Genomic DNA, 6801 nt, shown 5'->3' with positions numbered 1-6801 from the left:
GGGGACGGATCGACGCACGCAGACCTGCCGTTCGTCTTTTCGCATGCGCACAAGGGGGTACGAAGAGCAAAGGATCGTTTGCTTATTGCGCGGAGGAAACTTGTAACAGCCTCAAAGGGGACTTGTCAGCAGACGAGCTCTTTGAGAACGTGTCGTAGCCAGCGGCACTTGGCGAGATCTGGAATACCACACCGGATACATATTTGGTTTGGGTTCTAGCCCGTACATGGGCGCTTTTGACATGGAAGTGCTTTCTCTGTCGTATTCGTAGCTACGAAAATGCGCCTGGTATAATTTTTACAAACCACTTTCGCGTGTGAAAATGTCTCAATATTTACGTTGCCACGAAACATGCTAAATATTTTAGTAAAATCATGTGACCCCCGCAAAGCATGGCACCCCCATACCGCATCAATTTCGCGTAACTAATTCACCTGTATTTCGGCCAATGCCAAGTACGCTCGTACAAAAACAATAAATTGTTACGTAAGGAAAAATTTCTGTTATAAATAAATTAGTAATTTATTTTCTCAACAATCCACCTATGTACGCTTGCTAAGTTTATTTTTTCCGAATTTTTTAATAATCGGCTGTTGCCTATATATATATATATATATATATATATATATAGTACAGGGTGTTCAGCGAACACTTTCAAATTTATTCAAGGCCAATTCTAGTTAATGAGGTGGTCTACTCGAAGAGGCGGACATTACTTGCACCAAAATTGAAATGCATAATCGGCTAATTAGCAAAAATTCGTTAATTAGGTTTTTAACTAATCACCTGATGGCCCATATTGCAATTTACAAACTGTAGCCGTGGAGTTCGCAAGGCGGATCCACTTAGAATTAATTCTCAGGATGACATCAGTTTCGAGATATTAATTCCCGAACTTTGCGGAGAAATGCAATAGCGTTCCAGTTAATTTTGTGCTTCAATGTATTAAGCGACGTTTTGTTAAGAACCTAACTGGAACGCCAATGCATTTCTCCGCAAAGTTCGGGAATTAATATCTCGAAACTGGTGTCATCGCGAGAATTCGTTCCAAGTGGATCCGCCTTGCGAACTCCACGGCTACAATTTGTAAATTGCAATATGGGCCATCAGGTAATTAGTTAAAAACTTAATTATTGAATTTCTGTTAATTATTCGATTATTCATTTCAATTTCTTGAGCAAGAAATGTCCGCCTCTTCGAGTAGACCAGCTCATGAACTAGAATTGTGCTATCTGCCAAAGGCAAGCTTTAAGAATTTTTGAAAGTGTTCACTGAAACACCCTGTATATATATATATATATATATATATATATATATATATAAGTTATATAATAGCGCTATGTTTATCCCCTTCAGTCACGAATTATGATAGACTTTCGATAAATGTATGAAATTTACAAATATTTATGCCAAGGTACTGCATGCTCCATTGAAAGCAAATCTAGGTAGTGGAAGGACTCCTTGTGCATATTATGATGACTCATTATAATTGTAGAGTTATCGAATATCTGCTTAGTGATCAGTCAGTCATACTACGTTTCTTCATAAAATAAATTTAGTAAACCGCTCGAATTACATACACAATTTAATTATTCGCTGCAAGCATTACTAGAAAGGAAAAAAAGTTATTTCACAGCTGCTACCAAACCGCTTCTCGTCGAACAGCCCGTCAAACACGGTAGTGTCTTCACCAAAGCGGTCGTCTATAGTGACACATTGCACTCAGAAATAAAATGGAGGTGCGTTAGGTAAGCGGAATTTTCAAGTTACTATAAGCTTAATGTTCGCGATCTATTCCTTGACACCACTGCAGAGAAATTGCGAAAATAAGTCGCGTACACAAATGTGTACGCCGTGACTGAAGGGGATATATATAGCGTTATTTTTGTCTGTGAGCTCTGGATTGTTCGCGGAGGTGGACACTACTAACAAGAGAAACCGAAACACATGATGAGTTAATTTCCTAAATTTACCTAATAGCCTGCTTAGTTACTAACCTTACGGCACATATTTCAATTTCCGAATTGTAGCCACGGGGTATGCAAGACTCAGTGGTTGAGTTAATCTCCAGGATGACACCAATTTGAATTAAATCTCCAGGATGACACCAGTTTCGCGCTATAATTTCCCAAAGGGGGGGGGGACGAAATACATGGACGTTATAGTTACTTTATTGCTGCAATGTCTAAAAAAACGTGTTGAAAATGAAAGTCGAACAACATTGCATTCTTATGGCGAGTTTGATGGCGCATCTCTCTAAACTGGTGCAATTCTGCAATTTCATTCTAAGTGAATACGCCTTGCAATCTCACCGGCTACAATTAGTAAATTACCATATATGCCCTGAAGTACTCAACTATGTAATTAATTAGTGAAATCTTTATTCAGTTGCATATGTGTTACGATTTCTCGGGCATGTCTGCTTCCCTTGAATAATCCAACTCAAGGATTAGAATCACGTTATCCGCAACAGTTATCTGCAAAAGGCGATTTAAAAAAAAATATGTCAAACCTCAAAATGATCTCTCCGTATAAGTACAGCTTTAAAGGGCCTTGCGTGATGTTTCCCGCGTTCAAATGAACATTTTGAAGCATCAAACTGAGGATAACAAAGATGATACACTGACATTTGTCAGGTTAAGTTGAAAAAGAAACACCACGCCGTGTTTTTGTTGCATTCATTAACAGAATAGAATGCGTAGCAGACAATGAAACATTGCCCACGTGGAAAACAAGGTGGTTGGATGCTACGGCCATTTGCAGAGTGCGGTTAAGAAAGCGATCGCCATTTGTGATGCCCGTGTGTTACACAAATGATGTGTCAACGTTGGCGGATTCAAAGTTGCCCAGCGGGGAAGCCGAAACAATGAGAAGCACAGCGAACAGCCAAGTGCAGCAACCGTTGCCGCTTAACGAGAGACCCTGCTGAGAGAGCTGTCGTCTCTCGAGAGTATCTTCGGGCCTGTCCAGTGTTAGGTGGGCCGGTACGCTGCTTTAAAGCGAAGGCGTACACTATGGGCCCACTCTAATTTAAAACTCAAGTACGCGTGAAGCGCTAGAGGTGCCTTCGTGACACCATAGGTGCGCCGATTTGAAAGAAGTTCGTTGCAATTAACCGACTAAGATTCATTCTACCGACTGTAAGAAGCAGAATTTTGGAAATATGAACGGAGTTTGGACAAATAGTGTAAAAAATGTTTAAGGTTGAAAAAAATGGGCGCATACTGTTTGGAAATCGATAACTCTGCACCAGAGACAAATATTGCAGTTGTGTAAACTGAATCTTTTACTGCATTTGAAGCTCACAAATCTTATGTATAATTTTACAGGTTACCTTAAATTGGGAGGATGTTCACGAGAGTTTCTCAGTCGTACTACTCAAAGCTACCGGTATACTTCAAAGTAGTGTACAGTTTATCAATATTTCCCGTTTTACATGCCTTAACGTGTGCAGTTCGCAGATTTTTGACATCATTTCTAATGCTGAATTACGCAGGTTATATATTTGGTGCTTCAGTGTTTTCACAATATTCTGTATTTTGGGCTAAATAGTAAAGGAAAAATTCTGTGGCTTTACGCGCCAGAACTACGATATGATTACGAGGCTCGCCGTATAGGGAGACAGAATTAATTTTGATCATCTAAGATTCTTTAACATGCACCAAGTGCACGGTACATGAGCATTGCTGCATTACTTCCCGTCTAAATGCTGTTGGTGTCGTCGGCAAATCTCCGCTATAAGTCTATGGGGCAAAACACCGGGCCTCTACAGTTGCTTCATTTAACTAGTTCTTTTCAAAGCAAATGTCCTCATCAATGTTAGGGGATTGAATTATGAGCAATGCGATATTTTTATTACGGTGTACTTAGTTCAGGAGTTAAAGTAAGCTCACAAGCCCAATTGCTGCAAAACCATCTGTATTCGTGTGTATCAGTGCAAACACAACCTTAATTTTTTTTATGAAAGAACAACAAATAATAGAACAAATGTGTACTTGCTATACACTTCCTCCACTGTAACTAAAGAATATAGCAAGAACATCCTGGCCTTACGCTGCGTCGTGGCACTTTTGCTACATCATGGTGCGGTATCATGAAGTCATGTACGCGAGAAATGTCGGGGCAAATGATTAATTTTTGTCGCTGTGAAGCACTTTTTCGCCAAAATACTCGCGTAAGTATTTATTCATTTTTGGTTAATGAGATCGACCAGTCTAAAATGAAAACCATTGTCGAAAGCGCGATGGATACCACACTTAGTGCCGTACTAGACAGATGCGTTTCTATTTTCTTTTTTGATGAGCATGGCGATAATTCTCACTAGGTAACAGGAAGGATCAAAGTAAAGAAAGAATGGATTAACAAACAGTCCAAGAGTTTACTCAGTTTGTGGACCAACCCAAAGAACAAAAATATTGCTAAAACGACATTACCTTATGGATATCATCTTTGTAGTCTGATATCACCCCATACATGTATAATCGACTGCATATTCACTGCACAGTTTTCATCTTTGGTGACTTTATTCATGAAAGCGGAAAGTACTTCGATACGCTAAAGAAAGACACAAGTGACACACAGTTCAAGACAACAATGATATGACAAAACGTAAACGCAATACTCACCCGTCCTCTTTTTTCTCAATCTTGATGGATGGGGCGAAACCACAGGTAGGATTAAAAACGCCACTCGCGCACAGGCCACCGAAAACACACTAAATTTACCGACACCGACAGGAGCACTTCACACTGGGACCGAGCTGGGACTAACAACGAACGACGTGACACGGGAAACAAATAAAAAAAATTAAATAAATGGTGCCACGACGAACGGGGAAGGTCGTGCGTGCTTGGCGACGTGCTAACCCGGGTACTAGGGTGTTTTGAGTGCAGGGCGGAGAAGAAAAAGAAACTACTACGAAGGGGTGATTGGTTGGTTGGTTGGTTGGTTGGCGGGCTCAAAACAGAAGCACCTTGGTGCAGACCGTGAAGCAGCAGACGACTCTCCGGAGCAAACGACCCACGGCGCCGGCACAGACGGAGAAGCAGACGCACACGCTGAAGCAGACGACCGCCGCCGAGCAGACGATCACTGCGAAGGGAGGCGGAGGCGACGTGTCGTCTGCAATGATTGCGGCGCCTTGGCGGCGGTTTTACAGCGCCCCGTATTTCGTGTGTGTTTCTAAAATATCGCGCGGGCGAAGCCGATCGCACATACGCGCACAAAGGGAGCGGAAGAACTGGGCCTGCTAATAACGTGCACCACACATCGCGGGGTTTCGCTCGGTTTGGCCGGGGAGGGGAATCCTGGGTCGACCGACTGGGCGCTACGTACGGCGTCCAAAAGTAGCAGACGACGCGCTGGCGGAGTTGTGAGGGAGGGTGGTGGGAGAGGGATCGACGATGGGTGAAAGAGCGTAGAGGAGGAAAGGGGTCTGGCCTAGAATACGTACACCCACAGATTGTTGTGGAAGAAACGGCCGGGGTTCCGATCCCCGTTGGCGACTGGAAACACCAGCCTCGGGTCTGTAGCGAGGGAACGGGAACAACAGCTAGACAACAAAAAAGCAACCGAAAATAAAACGTGTACCGCGGGACCATTCTGCTAGGGGCACTCTATTTTTACTCCGGTGGTGGCCCCCTTCTCCGAGCACTTCACTCTTTTCTTTTTTCACTGTTTAGAAAACATGGCTCCTCGAGCAGCTAAGGATTGCCAGCAGCTTAGTCTGTCAACTCTCCCGCTCGCCATCTCAACCCTTTCTTAGTTTAGAGAACAAATGGGAGGCAATGCAGAAAGATGCACAAGGGCATTGTGCTATGCACTTCTGTCTCTCTCGTTCTTGGCTCTCTCTATCTCTTGAAAAGCATATGCGAACGTATCCATCATCGCGAACGGAGAAGTGAGCCTCTGCTCAGCGTGCTTAAAAATAATCTTTCGGTCACCTCTGTTTGTCGGCTGTTCTCCGTGGAATAGGGCGTCGTTTGTTCTACTGGGACGCTGACAAATTGCTACATCACGCCGTATGGCATAAAACACAAATTCCGAGAGGGTTGCTTTTAAGCCGGGAATGTTATTTCGGATATCGAAACGGAAAGCTTGAAAAAAAATGTATTACAAGCTGTAATGTAGCAAAACCCAGATAGGGTTAACAATCTTGCGTCGCGATTGCGCGTACACTTCTTCTTTCTGGGGTTTTACGTGCGGAAACCAGTTCTGATTATGAAGCACGCCGTAGTGGAGGGCTCCGGATTATATTTTGACCACCTGGGGTTCTTTAACGTGCACTACAACGCATACACTATCCAACTGCTTTAGTGTCTTACTGTCACCCAGCTTAATATGGCAAATCAGCTCCCAAGGTGAAGGAAAGTTCATGAAACGGAAAAATTGTCATCCATTTGACTATAACACGAAGCTACAGAGGAAACCATGCGTCTTACTCATAGTGTTGGACTGCTAAGCACGAGGTCCCGGGATCAAATACCGGCCCCGGCGGCTGCACTACGATGGGGGTGAAATGCAAAAATACCCGTGTAATAAGATTTAGGTGCCCGTTAAAGAACTCCAGGTGGTCCAATTATTCCGGAGTTCCCCACTACGGCGAGCCTCATGGTCAGATCGTCGTTTTGGCTCGTAAAACCCCATAATTAAATTTGAATTGTTTACGGGTTGCTGAGAAAGAATGCTTCGCAGCTGATTAAAACTCTTTTCGGGGCCAGAACAAATTTTTCTTGTAATGCAATGCTATTTCTTCGAGAAACCCGTATGGGCTTCATTTGCAGCCCCGCGCTGCATTGAAGT

General features: G+C 43.1%; 1 protein-coding gene across 3 annotated transcripts in view; it reads right to left on the bottom strand.

Annotated features, from left to right (window-relative positions):
• The window catches only part of LOC119453494 (calcium-binding protein E63-1), a 160321-nt gene extending 155220 nt beyond the window's left edge, over positions 1-5101 (bottom strand). The window contains exons 1-2 of one of the 3 annotated variants that reach the window (XM_049668185.1): positions 4973-5101; positions 4626-4645 (exon numbers count right to left, since the gene is read on the bottom strand). The gene's annotated coding sequence lies outside the window, so the exon portion shown is untranslated. The remainder of the gene's footprint in view (positions 1-4625; positions 4646-4972) is intronic. The other 2 variants (XM_049668187.1, XM_049668186.1) reach the window with 2 other exon arrangements.
• Between the last annotated feature and the right edge of the window lie 1700 nt (positions 5102-6801).

Source organism: Dermacentor silvarum, chromosome 5, assembly GCF_013339745.2.
Source record: "Dermacentor silvarum isolate Dsil-2018 chromosome 5, BIME_Dsil_1.4, whole genome shotgun sequence".
Lineage (NCBI taxonomy): Eukaryota > Metazoa > Arthropoda > Arachnida > Ixodida > Ixodidae > Dermacentor > Dermacentor silvarum.
This window is presented reverse-complemented; position numbering and strand designations above follow the sequence as displayed.